Here is a 24,462-nt window from a genome sequence, read left to right as displayed (position 1 = left end):
GAGGCTCCCAGCTTCATTCCTGATGAAGGGCTCTTGCCCGAAATGTCGATTTTCCTGCTCGTGGATGCTGCCTGACCTCCTGTGCTTTTCCAGCACCGCTCTAATCTAAATATTGAAAAGGTCTTGCCTGCTGTCAGTTTAGAAGAATGAAAGGGATATTAGTGAACAAGATGGCTTTTTCTGACAATCCAAACTTTTAATTCTCAATTTTATTTTTCACACAAATTCTGCTATGGCAGGATTTGAACCCGAGTGCCTATATCATTACCTAATCATCTGGATTAAAAGCCCAGCAATAGCACCACAAGACCAGCACCTCCCACCTGATGGGCTGTAAGTATCCAAAGCCACAGAGTTACTGCGCTAGGAAGAGACTGTTGTTTTAACACTTTCATGAAGCTTGTAGTTATTAAAAATATATTATTTGCAGTTAATGTTGTTTGTTTACCTGTTTCATGTTAATGACATTCATCCATCAGTCTGTGGCTTAATTCTTCACTGGAGAGAGAGGTCTGCTGGCAAGGAGATCACCTGGTGGTGCTTGGTATATTCTCTAAGCAGTTGACAATGGTGATTGCTTTCTGTTAGAACCAGATAGGGGAAGTTTTGTTTTAATTTAGCAATGTATTATGATCAGGAATACCTGAATGGATGGAGGAAATAGATTCAAAAGCAATGTTCGAAAGGAAATGGATTTATAATTAAAAAAGGAAAAGTAAGTTGTAGGGGTATGAGAAAGGAGCAGGAGAGTGAGACAGCTAGTTATTTCATTCATTGCATGTCATGTCCCTAGCAAGGTCAGCCTTTGGTGACCATGTTTAATTGCCCTGGAACTGAATGCTCACAAAGCCATTTCAGAGGGCAAACTACATGGATCACATCTTCAGCAACATAACACAAGAGTGGTGCTCTTTCCTCAAGAGGAGTTTGGTGGCAAGAGGCAATTAAATAGGTGGGAAGGTGGCAGGTAAGGTACTCACTGCCGACCTACTTCTGTCCCAAATTAGTCCAGGGCAGAACAGCCTATGGGCAGCATTCCTACCACTCTGCCTCATGAGGTCCTTCAGTTTCATAGAATCCCTACAATTCAGAAACAGGCCAAGTCCAGACTGACGCTCTGAACAGTAACCCACCCAGACCCATTCGCCTACCTATTGCTCTATATTTACCTCTGACTAATGCACTGAAGCCACACATCCCTGAACACTATGGGCAATTTAGCATGGCCAATCCACCCTAACCTGAACATCTATGGACTGCGAGAGGAAACTGGAGACCCTGCAGGAAACCCACGCAGACATGGGGCGAATGTGCAAACTCCACGCAGACAGTTGCCCGAGGCTTGAACAGAACCCGGATCCCTGGTGCAGTGTGGCAGCAGTGCTAATCACTGAGTCACCGTGCCATTTGTAAGGTCCTCCTGGGGCATGAACTCCACTTTGACATTGAACAATGAGTAGTGAATGGCAAACCCCAATAAAGTCATGACATGGTTGTCTGAATGAAAATTGGTCAGGTTAGATCAAACTGAAAATTATTTTCTGAATTATGCCAGGATGGGTTTTGGATTGATTGTCAGTTAGTGAAACAGAAGTCGATAATGACTTTTTAAATCACCTGGCAATTTTCTCTTCCTCCTTGTGTAAGATAACGCATTATTCTAAATATGGCACCATGCCTACTTGCCAGCGTCAATACATCTGTGTAACATTGAGAGGCTGAAAGCAATTTGACAGTGGGCATTACATATCTGAGTCTCATTAGGCCATTAAAAATTCAGACACAGCTATACACATGCACAAACATAATTTGACAGGAATAAGAGAAAGAACCCTTGCTGGCTTCCCCATACTCTGCCCAACGGTGCCAACATTTTTATTTTATTCTTTGCATGGCATAATACTGGTGTCACTGGCAAGGCCTGCATTTGTTGTCCATCTCCAATTGCCCCAGATGTTTTTTTCTTCACTCACAGATTGTGGGCACTTCTGGCTAAACCAACATTGATTGTCTATCCCTAATTGCCCAGAGGGCAGTTAAGAATCAAACGCATTGCTGTGGATCTAGGCACATGTCTGGGCCAGGCCAGGTAAGGACAACAGATTTCTCTCCCTAAAGGGCATTAGTCAATCCACATGGAGTTTCCCAACAATTGTTTCATGGATGTTATTAGACCTTTAATTCCAGATTTGTTATTAAATTCAAATTCCACTATGGCAGGGTTTGGACCTGGGTCTCCAGAACATTGGGAGAAAGTGAGGACTGCAGATGCTGGAGGTCAGAGTCGGGAGTGTGTTGCTGCAAAAGCACAGCAGGCCAGGCAGCATCTGAGGAGCAGGAAAATCGATGGTTAGGGCAAAGTCCTTCCTCCAGAACAGTGGCTGAGTTTCTGGTCTAATAGTCGAACAATAATACCACTAGGTCATTGGCTCCTCACTTAATGCCTGCTTGGACCATTTCAGAGGGCAGTTAAGAGTCACTCACATTTTTGTGGATCACATGTAGGCCAAACAGGTGAGAATGACACTTTCCTACCACTCTACCAACATAATTCCACCATCCTTTCTCTGATACTTCACACTCACTCTGTCTCTGCTATTGTACTTATCTCCACCACACATGATGCTTTACCACTTTCACTGGTAACAACAACAATTTCACTCACTGGGTGTCATCCACTCCAGTCCCTGACAGCACTCACCCTGCATGCCCTCTGCGCTGCCTGCTCACCCACACTCCCTGCTGGGGGACAACAGCTCTCAACAGAGCATGAAAACTCATGACAATCCAACATTTGACTCTTCATATTGCAGACATGTGCTGTAAGTGGATTGGACATGTGTCATGTGGACGTTTAGAGCTGGTGCATGCTGGGCACCATTGTCCGTGTACATGGACTATGTGTGAATGGCCCTTGTCTATGTTGCATGCTGGTGCCTGCTGTCCAAGATGGAGGTCTGGAACAGCTAGTGGCATGTTGAACAACACCAGGTACCTGCTCTGACTTCCACATTGAGATTTCTCAGCATCTAGTTTGTTCACTGTTTTAGAACTAAAAACAAAGAAAGTTTACAGCCCAGGAACAGGCCCTTTAGTCCTCCAAGTCTGAGCCAATCCAAATCCACTGTCTAAACCTATTACCGAATTCCTAAGCAACTGTATCCCTCTGCTCCCCACCTACTCGTGCATCTGTCTGGATGCACCTTAAATGAATTTACTGTGCCTGCTTCTACTAACTCTGCTGGCAGTGCATTCCAGCCACCTACCACCCTCTGTGTAAAGTACTTGCCACATACATCTCCTTCAGGGTATTCTTCAGGATATTAACAGGAAAAGACAGGGTAAATAAAGATGAATATTTCCCATTTGGTTGGGGAATCTAGAACCGGGGACATAGTCTAAAAATCAGAAGAAATGTTAGTAAACACTTCTACAAACAAAAGTGTGATAGAGTCATAGAGTCATAGAGATGTACAGCACGGAAACAGACCCTTCAGTCCAACCCATCCATGCCAACCAGATATCCCAAGCAAATCTAGTGCCACCTGCCAGCACCAGCCCATATGCCTCAAAACCCTTCCTATTCATATACCCATCCAAATGCATTTTAAATGTTGCAATTGTACTAGCCTCCACCACTTCCTCTGGCAGCTCATTCCATACACATACCACCCTCTGTGTGAAAAATTGCCCCTTAGATCTCTTTTATGTCTTTCCCCTCTCACCCTAAACCTATGCCCTCTAGTTCTGGACTCTCCCACCCCAGAGAAAAGACTTTGCCTATTTACCCTATCCATGCCCCTTATGACTTTGTAAACCTCTATAAGGTCACCCCTCAACCTCCAATACTCCAGGGAAAACAGCCCCAGCCTGTTCAGCCTCACCCTATAGCTCAAATCCTCCAAGCTAGATGTTTGGAACTCTCTTCCACAAATGGATGCTGGATCAGTTGTTAATTTTAAATCTGAGATAGATAATTTTTTGTTAAACAAAAGTGTTTAAAGATATGGGCCAAAGGCAGGTCATGGAGTTAGACCACAGATCAGTCAGGATCTCATTGAATGGTGGAACAGGCTTGAGGGGCTGAATGGCCTCTTACTGTTCTTAAGTACTACTGTACTGATTGTAAAAAGGTCAGCCAGGTGGATGTCAAAGAATATGAGTTCCTTGTTTGGGGCTGTTCACCTGGCCCAATCATGAAACTCATATTCTATGAGGTCCACCTGGCTGACCTTATTACAATCACTATACAATGTTATGGGAATGTGGAATGTGAAATGCAGCAAGATCAGCTGTGATTTTATTGAATGACAGAGAAGGCTTAAAGAGACAAACAGCACAGTTATACTTCTATTCCATATGTATCAGAATAATCGACATTTCAGGCATAGCCTTTTATGCCCTTTTGGGTGTAAGCTCTTTTCCTGATGAAGGGCTTATGCTCGAAAAGTTGATTCTCCTGCTCCTCAGATGCTGCCTGACCTGCTGTGCTTTTCCAGCACCACACTCTCAACTCTGACCTCCAGCATCTGCAGTCTTCACCTTCTCCTATTCCATATGCATGTATGTTTGCAAGCCACACAATATCCACATTGGGATCTATATCACTTTGTGGCCCCTGGATCAAAATCCTTGAACTCCATCCCTAACAGCACTGTGGGTGTAGCTGCATAATATGCAACAGTTCAAGAAGTTAGCTCACCACCACCTGCTCAAGGTCAATTTGGGATGGACAATAAATCTTCACCGCACTAGCGACACCAAAATCCCGAGAATGAATAAATAAAAAGAAAGGAGGAACAGGCACCTGGTTATTCCAAACTGGTCAGCTGTCATGAAGTTAAACCTTCTGAGTTCTGTTTCTGAAGTTCAAGGAGTGAGGCCTTTAAAAATTCCAGTGATGTGCACCTTGTTTCTGAGCATTTTTACGCACATCTTAAAATGTAATTTTCAGGTCCAGTAGTTCCCATTGTCGACCATCATTTTGTGGATTAACATGCTGTGATGTGATCTTCTGTTACTGCCCTATAAGCTCTCTCTGCAGAGTGTGGCAATGATTTCCTGTAATCGAGGAATTCCCCCAAGGCAGAAGGAATAAACATCTTGAGACACAATTATGTTCAAGATAAATAAGAAGGTAAGGTGCTGTGATGAATTATTAATACTTTAAACCCAAAATATCTTTCAGTATGTTGAGAAACTTTAAATTCCCTCTTGCTTTATAGTTACACTGAAAGATAATTAACAATTAACAACATGCACTTTCTAAGGGCAGCAATGATTCTGTCTCTGGTTATCCCTTCTAGGTATTAAAAGGAAAAGACAAGATAGATAAATAGCAACTATTTCCACTGATTGGAAATTTTATGTGGATAGTTTGAGAACTTGGGCCAGATTGTTCAGGAGAGATGTTAGAAAGCATTTCTACACACAAATGGTAGAATTCTCTTCTGCAACTGGCAGTGGATGGTGGCTCAGTGCTCAATTTTACATCTGAGATAGATAAAGCTTTATTAAGCAAAGGTATTAAGATATATGGACCAAAGGCAGGGATCTGGAATTAGATGAAATACCAACAGTGATCTCACTGATTGATGAACAGACTTGAGGGGCTGCGTGACCTGAACAGAGATCGATAAGTTCTTGATTGCCAAGGGGATCAAAGGTGATGGGCAGAAAGTGGGAAAATGGAGTTGAAAAGCCTATCAGCTAGGATTGAATGGCAGAGCAGATTTGCTGGGCCAAATGGCCTAATTACTACTCTTATGTCTTATGATCTTATGACCTACTCCTTTATTTCTGAGTTCTGAATGTCATTAATGGTTTCTGACAAATCATAAGGCCTTGTTTAAACAAGAACAATGTCAAACTCTTCTTGGGTGAATGTAACAGTTTCAAAAGATAGAAGAGAGGACTTCTCCTACATGCCCTGGTTAATGCTGATGTCTAAACCAACATCACTAACTAATTAATTGGTCGCTAGTCATCAGCTTATTGTTGCAGGAGAAAGGGAGGACTGCAGATGCTGGAGATCAGAGTCAAAATGTGGGGTGCTGGAAAAGTACAGCAGGTCAGGCAGCATCCGAGGAGCAGATGAAAAGCTTATGCTCAAAATGTTGACTCTCCTGCTCCTCGGAAGCTGCCTGCCCTGCTGTGCTTTTCCAGCTCCAACTTTTTGACTCTGATCTCCAGCATCTGCAGTCCTCCCTTTCTCCTGCAACAATAAGCTGATGACTGGTGGCCAATTAATTAGTTAGTGATGTTGGTTTAGACATCAACATTAACCAGGGCATGGGAGAGAAGTCCTCTCTTCCATCTTTATTATTGCAGGAGCTGGCTGTGCATAAATGGACTGTCACCTTTCTCACATTACAATTATGACTCCACTTGAAAAATAATTCAAACTGTCTGTCTCTATACCAGTCTAAATCTATCTATTGATCCAGTCATATTGAAAAAGGATGCTTCCTTGGGTGCATACAAATTTACTTGCAGTTACTGATTCTAGTAGGCTACTATACAGTCTTATTGCACAGGATGCCACTTTGACTTCTTCAAAAGAGCCATACAGTTGAGAAGCAAGATCCACATTTGCAACATTAGCTGTCTCAGGTCATATCAGCATGGTTTCCAGGCAATGTAGAAATTTTGAAATGAAATCTATGCTGCAATGGATGAAGGATAGGAGCCAAATTGCACACAGCAGATTGAGCCTCTCTAATGTGGAAATAAAACCTATAATGTTTGTCATCATACACAGCATATACTCAAATACTATACTGCTCTTTAACTGTTGCTGGAACAAGATTCTGGAACTCCTTCTCTGACAGGATTGCAGCTGTACCTATAACAAATGGACTGCAGCGGTTCAAGAAGGCAGCTTTTATCTTCTGTCTACATTAGTATTTGAGAAAATTGTTCTGATGAGTGCAGGATGACAAATTTCCACAAGGCGTGTCTTTCTTCGGCTTGCGGGCTCCACCTCCACCTATCGTTTACTCCTCTCCACCATACGCACCACCCACCACCTCCCCCATCCCATCTTCAACATATATTCCAATACTTTCCTAGTCACAGTCAGTTCTGAGGAAGGGTCACCAGATCTGAAACATTAACTTTGCCTTCTCCCCACTAATGTTGGCATACCTGCTGAGATCCTCCAACAATCTCTATTTGTGTTTCTAGTTTCCAGTATCCACCGTTATTTAGCTTTTATGTTTAGTGTGGAACACAAAATCAATCAGTGTTTGTTGTGTCAAATCTTTGTGGTCCTCTCAAGGGCTCGGAGCTCTCTCCCAGAGTATTAGTTAGTGTTGATTTTGCAGATTTTCACACTGACAACAGATTCCCAGTTATAGAAATAGCTCAGTCTCCTTTAATTGGAGTGATAATGTCAAAGTGTGACTAGAGTTTCTGTTTTGTTCAGAGGCCCTCAAACGGTGAGAGATGACCATAGGCCCTCATTCAGCAAAATCGTAAATGACCTAGACTTCACACGTTGAAAAATCACATCCTATAGCCGAGATCTAATGGAGAAGTCAAGAGATTTATGTGAATTTTGAAAGTGATGATATACACAGCTACAGCGCAGAGCAAGTTGTGAGAGTAGGAGTGTATTTTCTTTTTAGCAATTACAAATGATTTCTCACTTTGCAACTGGAAAGTCTCCTGTTAGTCATTTATTCACATCCTTGGACAGGCGAGGCTTGTATTCACTGCAGTTTTAAAGATAGCTACATTGAATATATAACATCCCGAGGTGTCTTGACAGGATGAGTGCAGGGAGGACTCTTCCTCTTATGAGCGAATCTAGAACTGAAGTCACCTTTAAAAATCAGACATCGCTCATTCAAAACAGAGATGAAATGGTTCTTTTTCCTTACAGAAGGTTGTCACACTATGGAATTCTCATCTTGAGAGGATGGTGGGCACGGCATCATGAAATATGTTTACATCAGAGGTAGATGGGTTCTTGATATCCCTACAGTGCAGGGTGAGGCCGATTAGCCCATCATGTCTGCACTGACCTATTGAAGAGGGTCCCACCCAATCCTCACATTAACAATGGCTAAATCAATTAGCCTATAATTTTTGGATACTATGGACAATCCACCTTAATCTTTGGGCTGTGGGAGGAAACTGGAGTGCCCAGAGGAAAGCCACACAGACACAAGGAGAATGTTCAAATTCCACCCAGGTCTCTTGTGCTGTGAAGCATCAGTGCTAACCACTGAGCCACCACACCACCCTTATTAAGCAGGGGGTGAAAGATTATCAAAGGTAGATGAGAGTGTGGATTTAGGGTTACAATCAGTTTAAGTATGATCGTTTTAAATGGCACAGTAGTTTTGAGGGGTGAAATGGCCTACTCAAGCCCCTGAATCATACTCCTGAGTCCGTTCTCACTTTGAACAACTTCTCCTTCAACTTATCTCACTTTCTCCATGTGAGAAATGTGACTATGGGTACCTGCATGAGTCGCAATTATACCTGTCCCTTTGTGGGGTATGTACAACGTTCCTTCATTCTGGATCAGTGGTGCTGGAAGAGCACAGCCATTCAGGCAGCATTCGAGGACAGGCAAAATCGACGTTTCGGGCAAAAGCCCATCATAAGGAATAAAGCTTTATTCCTGATGAAGGGCTTTTGCCCGAAATGTCGATTTTGCCTGTCCTCAGATGCTGCCTGAATTGCTGTGCTCTTCCAGCACCACTGATCCAGAATCTGGTTTCCAGCATCTGCAGTCATTGTTTTTACCTCTTTTATAACGTTCCTTCAGCCAATCCTATCCAAAACCCTGCCACAACGCTTCCTCTGGTCCACTGAAGATATACGGGTACTGCCATAACACCATAATATATAGGAGCAGAATTAGGCTATTTGGCCCACTGAGTCTGGTCTGCCATTCAATCATGGCTGATATATTTCTCAACAGTATCCTCCTACCTTCTCCCCAGCGCCCTGGATCCCTTTACTATTCAAGAATCTACCTATCTCTGTCTTAAATGCACTCTGTGACTCTCCACAGCCTTCAGTGGTAATGGATCCCACAGCTTAGCCACCTTCTGGCTGAAGAAACTTTTCCTCATTTCAGTTCTCAAAGGTCATGCCTTCACTCTGAACTCAGGTCCTAGTTTCCACCCTTCTCTCATCTTCATCTAGTCCATCTCTGACTCTTCTGTAGAAGGGTCACTGGACCTGAAACCGTAATTCTACTTTCTTTCCACAGGTGCTGACATATGTGCTGAGTTTTTCTAGTAATTTCTATTTTTTTGATTTTGACTCTTGAACTGAATTAAATTGAATCGAATTTATTGTCACGTGTACTAAGGCACAGTGAAAAGCTTTGTCTTGCGATCAATACAGGCAGATCACAGAGTTAAGTAGCATAGATAGGTAAATAACAGGTAAACCGCAGGAAAAAGAAAAACACAGGTACAGGTGAATGTTAAGGGTTTGTGAGTCCATTCAGTATTCTAACAACAGTAGGGTAGAAACTGTTACAAAACCAGCTGGTGTGTGTGTGTGTGTATGTGTGTGTGTGTGTATGTGTGTGTGCGTGTTTGTGTGTGTGTGTGTATGTGTGTGTGCGTGTGTGTGCGTGTTTGTGTGTGTGTGTGTGTGTGTGTATGTGTGTGTGTTCAGGCTTCTGTATCTTCTCCCTGATGTAGAGGTTGTAGAAAAACATTGCCAGGGTGGGATAGGGTCTTTGAGAATGCTGGGAGCCTTTCCTTGACAGCGGGCCTGGTAGACGGATTCTATCGATGGGATTGTCCAGGCCGAGTTCACCACTCTCTGTAACTGTCTCTGCTCTTGAATGGTACAGTTGCCACACCAGGTAGTGATACGTCCAGACAGAATGCTCTCGATGGTGCATCTATAAAAGTTGGCAAGGGTATTCGCCGTCATGCTAAGAGACATTGTTGGTTCTTTGTAACCAGAACATCCACATGAAGAGTCCAAGAAAGCTTGTTGTGGATGCCCACTTACTCCAATTGTTTCACCTTTTATGGGCATTTAAACAGGCATTGGATAGGCATATGGAGGATAGTGGACTAGTGTAGGTTAGGTGGGCTTGGATCGGCGCAACATCGAGGGCCAAAGGGCCTGTACTGCGCTGTATTTTTCTATGTTCTATGTTCTATGTTCTCTGTGCTGTTAATGTGTGTGTGTGTGTGTTGGGAGGGTGGGGGTGGGTGGCGGGGGGGGGTGCATGAGTAACATCCCACTGAAAGTCAATAATAGGCTCCTTGGTTTTGCTGGCATTGAGAGCTTGGTTGTTCTCAGACCATTTTCAACGTCTTCCACCTCCCGTCTGTACTCTGTTTTGTCGCCATCTGAGATTCGACCAACTATGGTGGCATCATCAGTGAACCTGTAAATGACATTAGTCTGTTATATGGCGACACAGTCATGGATATACAGTGAGTATAGTAGGGGGCTGAGTACGCACCTCTGGGAGCTCCAGTGTTGAGTGTTAGTGAAGATGAAATATTGTCCCCAATCTTCACTGATTGTGGCCTGTGGATCAGGAAACTGAGGATCCAATTGCAGAGAGTGGGGCTTAGTCCGAGATCAGTAGGTTTTGTAATCAGTCTCGAGGGGATAATAATGTTGAAGGCTGAACTGTCGTTAATGAATAGGATTCTTATGTAGCTGTTCTTGCTGTCAAGATGTTCTAGGGAGGAGTGAAGGGCAAGTGATAGGGCATCTGACTCTTCCCTTCCCTTTTGTGACTCTCTTTTGTGACCCTTTTGCATCTCTCCCCTGGTGTGCTCCTCGTGTTTTACTTATAGATTTGGTCTTAGCAGCATTGACCCATTTTCTGCTATTAACATCAACCATTAACATTTATTCCTTGTTTATATCAGTTCTCGATTCCTATTGCTTTTTGTGTTCTGGGTACTTTTCCATTCCAGCACCTTGGGCTTGAGACAGCAGCTTTCTAACCTCTTGCTGTTTAAGAAATACTCTGCATATTTGTTCTTTCTACCAACATAGATAATGTCACATTTTTTCGTATGATACACCACCTACCAATATTCTTGCTCAAACATTAAACCTATCCAAATCCTCCTAAAAGTTTTTTACATCTTCAAGATAACACACAATCTGGGAAATTTTGAAAATATTACATTTCTGCCCCACATCCAAGTCATTATTGCATATCGTGAACAGTGCGGGCACAAGTGCTGATCTGTGTGGTATCCCACTTTTCACAGTTTACCAAGACAAGAATGACTTATTAATTCTTATACTCTACTTGCTGTCAGTTAGCCTATCATTAATCTGTGTCAGTACATCACTTCCCATACCATGTGCTTTAACTTTGCTAACCAACCTCCTGTGTGGGCCTTGTCAAAATCATCTGCATAGCCATATGTTTGTAACATCCTCAAGAAAGTCAAACAAGTTTTTCATACTTTATTTCCATTGAAAAATCCAAGATCCCATGTCCAATCAAATCATTTTTATCTAAGTATCCATCTATTATGTCATTGTAGCATTTTACCCAAGACTGTTGTAAAGCTAATAGTCTGATGATTCCTGTTTTTGGTTTCCCTTGTTGCTTTCATAAGTAGTAGCGTAGCATCTGCAATCTTCAAAGCTGCAGGAATCATTCCAGAATCTATACAATTTTGGAAGATAATCACAAGTGTATCGATTAACTTTATAACCATCTCTTTCAACATTCTGGGTTAAAGACTATCAGGTCCCAGGATGTTATCAATTTTCAGGTCCATTAATTTCTCCATTAAAGTGTGTTGTATTTCTCAATTTTCTAACAAGAAAACTAATAGACAATAGACAATAGGTGCAGGGTGAGGCCATTTGGCCCTTTGAGCTAGCACCACCATTCATTATGATCATGGCTGATCATCCACAATCAGTATCCTGTTCCTGGCTTATCCCCATGACCCTTGATTCCACTATCTTTAAGAGGTCTATCCATCTCTTTCTTGAAAGTATCCAGAGACTTGGCCTCCACTGCTTTCTGAGGCAGAGCATTCTATATATCCACCACTCTCTGGGTGAAGAAGTTTCTCCTCAAATCTGTTCTAAATGGCCTACCCCTTATTTCTAAACTGTGTCCTCTGGTTCTGGACTCACTCATCAGTGGAACATGCTTTCTGCCTCCAGAGTGTCCAATCCTTTAATAATCTTACATGTCTCAATCAGATCCCCTCTCATCCTTCTAATCTCATTGTGCATTTGTCCACAGAAGGCTACCATTCACACAGTCACCAGTAGAGGAGTGAGAAGGGGAATAAAAGAATTCATAAGACCATAAGATATAGAAACATGAGTAGGCCATTCAATCACTTTAGCCTCCTCTGCCATTCAATAGGATTGTGGCTGATTTGACATTCCTCATATTCATGTTCCTGCCATTTCCCCATTACCTTGATTCCCTGACTGATCAGGAATCAATCTATCTCAGCCTTAAGTGTATGCAAGGACTCTCCCCCCATTCCTCTCTGCTGTGGGGAGTTTCAAGGTCTCTCAATCCTCTGAAAGAGAAAAGTTGTCTTCATCTCAGTCTTCAATTGACGTGCCTTAATTCTGAGACTTTGGTTCTAGACTCTCCCATGAGGGGAAATATCCTCTCGGTATTTACCCTGTCAAGCCATTTAAGAGGAGAAAGTGAGGTCTGCAGATGTTGGAGATCAGAGCTGAAAATGTGTTGCTGGAAAAGCGCAGCAGATCAGGCAGCATCCAGGGAACAGGAGAATCGACGTTTCGGGCAAAAGCTGCGCTTTTCCAGCAACACATTTCAAGCCATTTAAGAGTCCAATAAGTATCAATGAGATGACCTCTCATTCTGCATGTTCATGCATCCACATGTAGCTCTCCACTCAAAGTTACTTTGGAGCAGCAAATAATATTTATCTGTAACAAACACTGAGAATGCTAAAGAAATTCAACACACCTGGCTGCATCTGTAGAGAGAAAAACATTCGAGTCCTGTATGCTTCTTCCTTAATACAGTGAGCCAAGCAATCCGTTCTAAAGAGGAATCAAACAGGACTAGCAACATAAACTCTGTTTTTCTCTCTCCACAGATGCTGCCAAACCCATTGAGTTTCTCCAGCTGTGTTTCTTTCAGATTTACGGCATTTGCAGTATTTTCCCTTCCTTTGGTTTTGGGCAGAAAGTAGAATGAATCTGGTAGATTAGTGGATATCGTCTGTCCTTATTAGCTGCTTCAAACTCTGACATTTGACATTTCTAAATGGACTTCTAATATTTGTAGGGAAACCAAAAGAATGAACTGAAAACCTTGGATTTGGTAAATTGGTCAAAATCAGAAGGCACGCTGAGAAAGTTGATTGAATTCAAAGTCATTATTGATTGAAGAAAGAAAGCTGTGCCTTGCACTCACATGGCAAGGTCAAAGGTAAAATGGAACCAGAATAGCCTTTGTCCTAATAAGGAATGGGAAACCACAAGCAAACTGCATTTTTATAGCAACAACAGGAGACACAGCAGCAGTTGTTTAACAGTGATTTCAAGGAAATGTGGTTCAAGAGAAATGTCAGGGAAGAATTAAAAATCCAGTGTCCTGAATCATACCATTTTCAATAGGAAATGGTTGCAAACAGTTTCTTGTTGTGCCTTAACATCAAGATAGCCAAATTAGAATGACTTCTTGCAGCACGCATTTGACTTTTGATCCAAAGAAGTTTTTAAAAAAAAAAATACTGTCAATTATCAAGGGGGTAGAGCCTAATTCTATCCCCCAACCCTGCACTCTGATTAGCTCGGTTGGCTATACGGTTGCTCTTTAATGTAGGTTAATACCAACAGTGTGGGTTCAATTCCCAGGTGAGGTGAGGTTACAAAGAAGGTCCTGCCTTCACAATCTTTCTCCTTTTCTGAGGTGAAGCCACCAACAGTCATCTCTCTCTCTAATGGGATCACAATTCCTCTACTATCTATTGAGCAGTAGTGGTGATACCTTGGCTGATATTCCCCAGCTCCCATCTGGGGATGGAAGCTGAAAACAGCAAATGCTGGAGATCACAGCGGGTCAGACAGTATCCATGGAGAGAGAGCAAGCTAATGTTTCAAGTCTAGATGACTCTTCGTCAGAGCTGTCGTGAAGTGTGGAAGGGACAGCATTTATGTAATAGTGGAAGGGTGAAGTGCTGGAGGAGAAAGGATGCTGCCACTGCTGCTGAAGTGATTGGAATGTGAGAATGGTAGAACAATGGTCTAATTGCCAAACAAGAGAGAACAGACAGTCCCACTGGGGTGGGGGAGGGGAGGGGGTGACAGAGAATGCAACATATAAAGCTAAAAGAAAGGGAAGGAATTGGAGTGGGTTCACAATCTTAAGGTGCTGAACTCAATATTAAGTCCAGAAGTCTTTGTTACTTTAATTGAGATCAGACAGCAGAATACAAGCCAGAGACTGAGTTTGGGAGCTTTAGAGTGTGCAATTTACTCGATAAGAGTGACAAAGCATGGTTTACCGATTGCCTCACAGCTGTGAGGCAACCCAAGGGGTGCTCAGGCACAGCCTGTTGTATCATCTGTAGACCACATGGATATGGTAGAATGTAATGGAAGTCAAATCTGTCAATGCACCTGTTGCATTTAACTACAGGAAAGACTGACAACAGTAACAAGGCAAGACAATATAATTGGAAGAAAGTCACTGAATCAAGTCCAACTCACCTTGGCATGCATGCTGAATGAAAAGACAGCTCATGAACAAGAACGTGTTATCGACTGCTGATGGGAAAAGCTGACTAAGCAAGTGTTCCGCAAAGACTTTAACTATGGGAAGGTCATTTTACTGCCTCTGAAGTCCATTGAAACTATTGTCACTCAATAAACCTGTTTATTACATGGCCATTGCCCTCCCGGGACAAGGAAACTGCCAATGCCTCTCTGTGACAATCATTAATGACCTGACAAACTTTACCCATTAACGTTGACACAAGAGCAAGTGGATCTATATTTAAATTATTGAATCGACAACTCACATGTTTAATTTCAGAAAGGCAATCTATCTTGATGCATAACAAAAAGGCTTATTATGGTAGATATCAGCAGAGCAATTTGAATTAATTATTCAAACTACCGGCCAACCAATTTTACATCCCCTTCTTTTAAAAAATACCCTCAATACAAATTTATAGTGATGTCTTTTAAAAGATTAATATAAGCTGCAATTATCTCCCAGTGCCAGTGATTTAAAGATATCTTTGAAAATGGGGCCTTGGTGAGAGTAAGGACTACCGTTGGAAATTACTGTAAGTTAAATTATCAAAATAATGGAAAGAGAATTTTGGAACTTATTTCACTGACCATGGCATGGTGGTTCAGTGGTTAGCACTACTGTCTCAAAGTGCCAGAGACCTGGGTTCAATTCCAGCTGTATGAAATTTGCATGCTCTCTCCATGACTATATGGGTTTCCTTCGGGTGCTCCAGTTTCCTCTCGCAGTCCAAAGTTATGCAGGTTAGGTGGATTGGCCATGGTGAATTGTCCATAATGTCTAGGAATGTGCAAAACTAAGTGGATTAGCCATGGGAAATGCAAGGTTATAGAGTACAGGATGGGATGCTCTACAGAGGGTCAGCGTGAACTCGATGGGCCAAGTGGCCGGCTTCCACCCTGTAGGGATTCTAGAGTAACAAAAACGTTAGCTTGCCATATTCTCAGTTCATACTGGGGCTAATATTCAGGCTCTGTGTATTCAGCTGCCTGACTAATGTCAAATGGAAGTATACAATTTGTTAAAGTAGGTTAACACCTCAAATTTAAAATGATCATACTTGTGATACTTTAATTCATGGTCTTCACCAGTTCTAAAATCCCTTTGTCCATTCCTCCCCTTGAACATACACAATGGGGTAGTTGCACTTTAAGCAGGATTCAAATCTGGAATTTTTGTCTAAGGTACTCTGCCTTTCTCCTTTCCTTTTAGAATAAACTTCATTCAATACGCAAGACTGATCTGGTTTAAAAGCCATTTAAAAAGTGACTTGTTTTTTTTTCTCATTCCCAAGATGTCTTCAGCAAGTCCAGGTTTTGTTGACTTTACCAAACTGCCCTTGAGAAGATGGTGAGTTGCCTCCTCGAGTTCTTTTTTTATAGAATTCTTACGTGTGGAAACAGGCCCTTCAGCCCCACAAGTCCACACTAACCCTGTGAAGAGTAACCCACCCAGATCCATTCCCCTATATTTACAACTGACTAATGCACCTAACCGAGGCATCCCTGAGCATTATGGGCAATTTAGCATGATCAATTCATCTAACCTGCAATTTTTTGGATTGTAAGAGGAAAACAGAGCACCCAGAGGAAACCCATGCAGACACAGGGACAATGTTCAAACTCCACACCAACAGTTGCCCAAGACTGGTATCAAACTTGGGTCCCTGGCGCTGTGAGGCAGCAGTGCTAACCACTGAGCCACCATGCTGCCCTGCAGTCTGATTGCAGTCTGAGGGATACCCAGAGTGGTGACAGTGAGGAAGCTCCAGGATTTTGACCCAGCAACAGGGAAGAATGATGATATATTTGCAAGTCAGAATGGTGAGTGGTTCAGAGGGAAACTTGCAGGTGGTGGTGTTCCCACATATCTTATCCTTCTAGCTCATAGAAGTCATTGGCTTGGAAGGTGCTGTTGAGGGAGCCTTAGTGAATTTCTGCAGTGCTTAGTTTAGATGTTTCACACTACTGCTATTGTGTGTCAGTGGTAGAGGGAGGGCGTGGATTATAAAGGTGACAGATCTGTGGGCCTATGAGAGGAAGAGTATCTTTTTGTCCTCTTTTTTAAGGTTGTGATCATTCCTGCCCAGGCCAGCATTTATCACCCATCCTTAATTGCTCAGAAGACAGTTAAGAGTGAGGACATCTGGAGTGACATGTAGGTCAGAATAGGTAAGGACAGGAGATTCCCTTCCATAAACGGCATTTCTGAACCAGGTGAGTGTTTACAACAGTGTTACATGGCCACCATTAGGATGGTATTTTGTTCCAAACTTTTATTTAATTGAAATGTCACCATCTGCTATAACGGGATTGAGAACCCATGTTCCAAGGAAGTTAGACTGGGATTCTGGATTACTTGTCTGGTGGCACTACTGTTACACGACTGCCTCCCTTCGAGAATGAGTATGTGTTTGTGAGCACAGGCATGGAGACTGAGCTAGACACACTCACCATCTTTCCCCTTCCCCGCTAGAAAATCTCAGTATCATTTCTGTCCTTTGCAGTACTTGATTACTAACAATGAAATTAAACCTCGCGGTGTTTCCACTATATCAGTTACAAACAGTTTATTGTCCTGTAAAGTGCACAGTGGTATTCAACAGAATATCATTAGAAATCAATTAAAAGGGAAGGAAGCTCAAACCACTGCTTCCTCAGCCCAGAAGTGAACAGGAGAAGGAAAGTCTCAGAGATCAGAATTATTCTAAGTGACATTTGCAAGTATGATTACTTAGCATAATCATCATCTTGTCATTACTCTGTTTTTTTTTCATTCATTCATGGGACATGAATATAGCTGGCTGGCCGTCATTTTTATTGCCCATTCCTAGCTGCCCTTGAGAAGGTGTTAGTGAGCTATCTGCTTGAACCGCTGCAGTCCACCTGCTGTAGGTTGTCCCACAATGCCTTTAGGGAGGGAATTCCAGGCGTTTGACCCAGCCACAGTGAAGGGACAATGATACATTTCTAAGACAAGATGGAGGGGAATTTGAAAGTGGTGGTGTTTCCATGTATCTGCTGCCCTTTTCCTTCTAGATGGAAATGGTTGTGACTTTGTAAAATGCTGTGTAAGGATCTTTGGAGAATTTCTGCAGTCCATCTTGTAGGCAGTACACACTGCTGCTACTGAGCAATAATGGTGGAGAGAGTGGATGTTTGTGGACATGGTGCCAATCAAGTGGGTTGCTTTGCCCTGGGTGGTGTCAAGCTTAGAACATATAACTTCCTCTGATAGCTCATTCCATACATTACCACCCTCTGCGTGAAAAGGTTGCACCTTAGGTCATTGTTATATCTTTGCCCCCTCACCCTAAATCTATGCCCTCTAGTTCTGGACTCCCTCACCCCAGGGAACAAACTTTGTCTATTTATTCTATCAGTGCCCCTCTTGATTTTATAAACCTCTATAAGGTCATCCCTCAGCCTCTGACGGTCCAGGGAAAACAGCCCCAGCCTATTCAGCCTCTCCCTACAGCTCAGATCCTCCAACCCTGGCAACATCCTTGTAAATCTTTTCTGAACCCTTTCAAGTTTCACAACATCCATCCAATAGGAAGGAGACCAAAAATTGCACGCAATATTCCAAAAATGGTCTAACCAATGTCCTGTACAGCTGCAATATGACCTCCCATTTCCTGTACTCAATACTCTGACCAATAAAGGAAAGCATACCAAACGCCTTCTTCACTATCCTATCTACCTGAAACTCCACTTTCAAGGAGCTATGAACCTGTACTCCAAGATCTCTTTGTTCAGCAACACTCCCTAGGACCTTACCATTAAGTGTATAAGTCCTGCTAAGATTTGCTTTTCCAAAATGCAGCACCTCGCATTTATCTAAATTAAACTCCATCTGCCTCTTCTCAGCCCATTGGCCCATCTGATCAAGATGCCATTGTAATCTGAGGTAACCTTCTTCGCTGTCCACTACACCTCCAATTTTGGTGTAATCTGCAAACTTATTAACTATACCTGTTATGCTAACATTCAACTCATTTATATAAAGTACTTTCTCCATTTAATAATACTTGGCTGTTCTATTCTTCCTGCCAAGATTCAGTATGTGGATGTACCTACTAGAGAAGGTGCAAACCTTGACCTACTCTTGGGAAATAAGGCAGGGCAAGTGGCTGAGGGGAGCACTTTGGGGTCAGCAACCATAATTCTATTAGATTTGAAACAGTGATGGGAAAGGATAGACCAGATCTAAAAGTTGAAGTTCTAAATTGGAGAAAAGCCAATTTTAACGCTATTAGGCAAGGTCTTTCGAAAGCTGATTGGGGGCAGATGCTCGCAGGTAAAGGTACGGCTGGAAAATGGGAAGCCTTCAGAAATGAGATAACGAGAATCCAGAGGGGTGAAAGGGAAGGCTGGTAGGTATAGGGAATGCTGGATGCCTAAAGAAATTGAGGGTTTGGTTCAGAAAAAAAAGGATGTATATGTCAGGTATAAACAGGATAGATCGAGTGAATCCTTAGAAGAGTATAAAGGAAGTAGGTGTATACTTAAGAGGAAAATCAGGAGGGCAAAAAGAGGACCTGAGATAGCTTTGGCAAATAGAATTAAGGAGAATCCAAAGGGTTTTTACAAATATGTTAAGGACAAAAGGTAACTAGGGAGAAAATAGGGCCCCTCAAATATCAGGAAGGTGGCCTTTGTGTAGAGCTGAAAAAAATGGGGGAGATACTAAACAAGTATTTGCATCAGTATTTACTGTCAAAAAGGATATGGAAGATATAGACTGTAGGGAAATAGATGGTGACACCTTGCAAAATGTCCAAATTACAGAGGAGGAAGTGATGGATGTCTTGAAATGCATAAAGGTGGATAAATCCCCAGGATCTGATCAGGTGTACCCTACAACTCTATGGGAAGGTAGAGAAGTGATTGCTGGGCCTCTTGCTGATCTATTTGTATCATCGATAGTCACAGGTGAGGTGTTGGAAGACTGGAAGTTGGCTAACGTGATGCCACAGTTTAAGAAGGGTGGTAAGGACAAGCCAGGGAACTATAGACCAGTGAGCCTGACGTCAGTGGTGGGCAGGTTGTTGGAGAGAATCCTAAGGAACAGGATGTACATCTATTTGGAAAGGCAAGGACTGATTCGGGACAGTCAACATGGCTTTGTGCGTGGGAAATCATATCTCACAAACTTGATTGAGTTTTTTTAAAAAGTAACAAAGAAGATTGATGAGGGCAGAGCGGTAGATGTGATCTATATGGACTTCAGTAAGGCATTCGACAAGGTTCCCCACAGGAGACTGATTAGCAAGGTTAGATGTCAGGGAATACGGGGAGAACTAGCCATTTGGATACAGAACTGGCTCAAAGGTAGAAGACAGAGGGTGGTGGTGGAGGGTTGTTTTTCAGACTAGAGGCCTGTGATCAGTGGAGTGCCACACGGATCGGTGCTGGGCCCTCTACTTTTTGTCATTTACATAAATGATTTGGTTGGTATGCTTTCCTTTATTGGTCAGAATACTGAGTAGAGGAGTTGGGAGGTCATGTTGCGGCTGTACAGGACATTGGTTATGCCACTGTTGGAATATTGTATGCAATTCTGGTCTCCTTCCTATCGGAAAAATGTTGTGAAACTTGAAAGGGTTCAGAAAAGATTTACAAGGATGTTGCCAGAGTTGGAGGATTTGAACTCTAGGAAGAGGCTGAACAGGCTGGGGCTGTTTTCCCTGGAGCGTCAGAGGCTGAGGGGTGACCTTATACAGGTTTACAAAATTATGAGGGGCATGGATAGGGTAAATAAATAAAGTCTTTTCCCTGGAGTTAGGAAATCCAGAACTAGAGGGCATAGGTTTAGGGCGGTGAAAGATATAAAAGAGACCTAAGGGGCAACGTTTTCACACAGAGGGTGGTACATGTATGGGATGAGCTGCCAGAGGAAGTAGTGGAGGCTGATTCAATTGCAACTTTTAAGAGGCATTTGGATGGGTATATGAACAGGAAGGGTTTGGAAGGATATGGGCTGGGTTCTGGCAGGTAGGACTACATTGGGTTGGGATATCTGGTCGGCATGGACGGGTTGGACAGAAGGGTCAGTTTCCATGCTGTATATCTCTATGACTCTGTAAGTGTAAATCCTCATATTTCCTTACATCCCTTCTAACAAGTTTTTGCCCACCTATTCAAGCTGTTTAAGTCCCTCTACAGATTCTGTGTCATTCTCACCACTTGTATTTCCACATATTCCTGTGTCATCCATGAACTTGACTTTGGTACATTCACTTTCCTCAGCCAAGTCATTGATACATGTTATAAATAACTGTTGCCTCAGTATCAATCCCTGTGGCATTCTACAGGATTACCATCCAGAACATCCATTATCCCAACTCATCTATTATTAACCGATCCTCTATCCATGCTAATATACTACCTCCACTCCATGCGGCTTTTACCTAATTAAGCAACCCAACGTTGGATAAGGTGAGAAGGAGGCAGAAGTGAGCACGCAAGAGGAGAGGGGAGACGGTTGAGCAGGAGGAAGAGCAGGGAGCAATGAGGAGAAATGAGACAAGTAACAGTGCTCCATTCTCCCTTCCCTCACCTGTACTCTCTCTTTCCCTCCCCCCATTTTCAATGCTCTCTCACTGCCAATTCCCCCTTCTACCCATCTCTTCCCCTCCCTCTGCGCAGTTTCCCCACTCTTTCCTCCCTATTCCTTCTCTTCCCTTTCTTGCCCGCTCTTTCTCTGTGGTCCCCGTCAATCTCTCCCTGTTTACCCTCCCTCATCCCCATTCCATTTCCCAGTGATGATCTCTACATCCTTCCACTGACTCTCATCCCCTTCTCCCACTTTCTTCACCCTTTGACTCTCTCCCCTCTTCTGTTCTTCCTCTATCTCCTCTCCTCATCTCTGCTCTCTCCCTCAGTCCCTTCCCCAATCTACTTTCCTGAGGCACAGTCACTGGTCAAAATTGATCGAAAGATGTTGTAATTGTGTGTTCCAGTCAGGAATCCACATTACGATGGCAGACGGAAGGGAGACCCAATGTTGTGTAAGTGACTTTGGAACATCGGGTGAGAGAGCACAGGCTGGGGTTAGAGAATGCAGCAGGCAGAATGGAAGGATGAGCATTCAGCCTCAGCGAAGGGAATAGAGGTATGAGAGGGAGAGCAGGTCAGGGTGGGGAGGTGGGACAGACCCCCAAGCCTGGAGGGTGGTGGGATTGAGGTGAGCCCTGAGCCTTGGGATAAGCTTGGGAGGTGGTGGCTGGGTGATGGTGAGTTCCAAGTCTCTGGGGAAGGATAGTGTTTGGGGATGGGGGAGTTGATGACCCCCAAACTTGGAGAAGAGGGACAGGAGATGATGAGAGAGCTGGAGATTGTGCCTGAGCTTAGGGGAAGGAACCACACCTGAGTTATGAACCACAGGCCTGATGGGACTCCTACTCATTGACTACAGCTCCACCTTCAACACCATCATCCCCTGATCGCAAAACTTCGACAGTGAGTCTCAGCTCCGTCCTGTACAACTGGATCCTTAGCTTCCTGACTGCAATCAGTAGATGGACAACAACATCTCCTCTATGATAGCCCTCAACACTGATGCCCCACAAGGCTGCATTCTCAGCCCCTGACTGTACTCCCTGCACAAACATGACTGTGTCGCCAAATTCCAAACAAACACCAAATCCAAGTTTGCTGATGACACCAACATGGTGGGAAGGATATTAAACAATGAAAAGGCAGAATACAGAAAGGGGATAGAGGGCTTGGGTTGGGTTGCAATGAGTACAACCTCTCTCTCAATGGCAAAACAGGAGAACTGATCACTGAGTTCAGATAGCAAGGAGGACAATACGCCCTCTTCAACATGAATGGAGTGGAGGTTGAGAGGGTGGAGAGCATGAACTTCCTCAGACAACCTGTCCTGGACTTCCCATGTAGATACGATAGTCAAGAAGGAAGAAGGCACAACACCACCACTTCTTTCTCAGGTGGTTCAGAAAAGGAGCAATTGTTGTGAGTGATGCAAGAATTTGTTCTTCTGAGACAGGTAAGAAGGGGTAAGATCAAGGAACCTTGGATGACAAGAACAGAGAAGCTTCTCATCAAAAGAAAGAAGGCAGCTTACGTAAGGTGGAGGAAGCAAGGATCTAGCACAGCTTTAGAGGATTACAGGCTAGCTAGAAAGGAGCTCAGAAATGGACTGAGGAGACATGCTCAGGACGGGGCATGAAAAAGGCTTGGCAAGAAGGATTAGGGAGAACCCAAAGGCATTTTACTCAGACGTGAGGAATAAGAGAATGATTAGGGAGAAGGTAGGGCCGATCAGGGATAGCATAGGGAACTTGTGAGTGGAGTCTGAGCATATAGGGAAAACCCTAAATGAGTTTTTTGCTTCGGAGAGGGACCTTGTTGTGAATGAGAACTTTGAGGAGCTGGGATACAGGCTTGGTCAGATCAAGATTGATGAAATTGATGTGCTGGAAATTTTGAAAAACATTAAGATTGATAAGCCCCCAGGGCCAGATCAGATTTATCCAAGACTGCTCCGGGAAGCGAGAAAGGAGGTTGCTAAGCCGCTGGCGACGATCTTTGCCTCCTCGCTCTCCACAGGAGTTGTACCGGAGGATTGGAAGGTGGTGAATGTTGTTCTTCTTTTCAAGAAGGGTAATAGGGAAATCCCTGGCAATTACAGACCAGTCAGCCTTATATCTGTGGTCAGCAATGTTGTAGAAAGAATTCTGAGGGATAGGATTTATGACTATTTGGCAAAGAATAGTGTGATTAAAGGCAGTCAGCATGGCTTTGTAATGGGCAGGTCATGCCTCACAAATCTTATTGAGTTCTTTGAGGAGGAGACAAGACAGGTCGACGAAGGGTCGAGCTGTGGATGTGGTGTATATGGATTTCAGCAAGGCATTTGATAAGGTTCCCCATGGTAGGCTCATTCATAAAGTCAGGAAGTATGGGATACAGGGAGAGTTGGCTATCTGGATTCAGAATTGGCTGGCTGACAGAAGGCAGAGAGTGGTTGTAGATGGAAAGTATTCTGCCTGGATGTCAGTGTTGAGTGGGGTCCCACAAGGCTCTGTTCTTGGGCCTCTGCTCTTTGTAGTTTTTATAAATGACTTGGATGAGGAGGTTGAGGGATGGGTTAGTAAATTTGCAGATGACACAAAGGTTGGAGATCCTGTTGATAGTATCGAGAGCTATTACAGGTTTCAGCACAACATAGACAGGATACAGCGCTGGACTGAGAAATGGCAGATGAAGTTCAACCTGGATAAGTTCGAAGTAATGCATTTTGGAAGGTCGAACTCAAATGCTGAATATAGGATTAAAGACAGGATTCTAGGTAGTGTGAAGGAACAGAGGGATCTGGGTGTGCAAGTACATAGATCCCTCAAAGTTGCCACCCAAGTGGATAGGGTTGTTAAGAAAGCATATGGTGTTTTGGCTTTCATTAACAGGGGGATCGAGTTTAAGAGCTGCAAGGTTTTGCTACAGCTCTACAAGTCCCTGGTGAGACCACACTTGGAATATTGTGTCCAGTTCTGATTGCCCTACTCTAGGAAAGATACAGAGGCTTTGGAGAGGGTGCAAAGAAGGTTTATGACAATAGACAACAGACAATAGGTGCAGGAGTAGGCCATTCTGCCCTTCGAGCCTGCACCACCATTCAATATGATCATGGCTGATCATCCTTAATCAGTATCCTGTTCCTGCCTTATCTCCATAACCCTTGATTCCACAATCCTTGAGAGCTCTATC

The sequence above is a fragment of the Chiloscyllium plagiosum genome, chromosome 1 (assembly GCF_004010195.1).
Source record: "Chiloscyllium plagiosum isolate BGI_BamShark_2017 chromosome 1, ASM401019v2, whole genome shotgun sequence".
Lineage (NCBI taxonomy): Eukaryota > Metazoa > Chordata > Chondrichthyes > Orectolobiformes > Hemiscylliidae > Chiloscyllium > Chiloscyllium plagiosum.
This window is presented reverse-complemented; position numbering follows the sequence as displayed.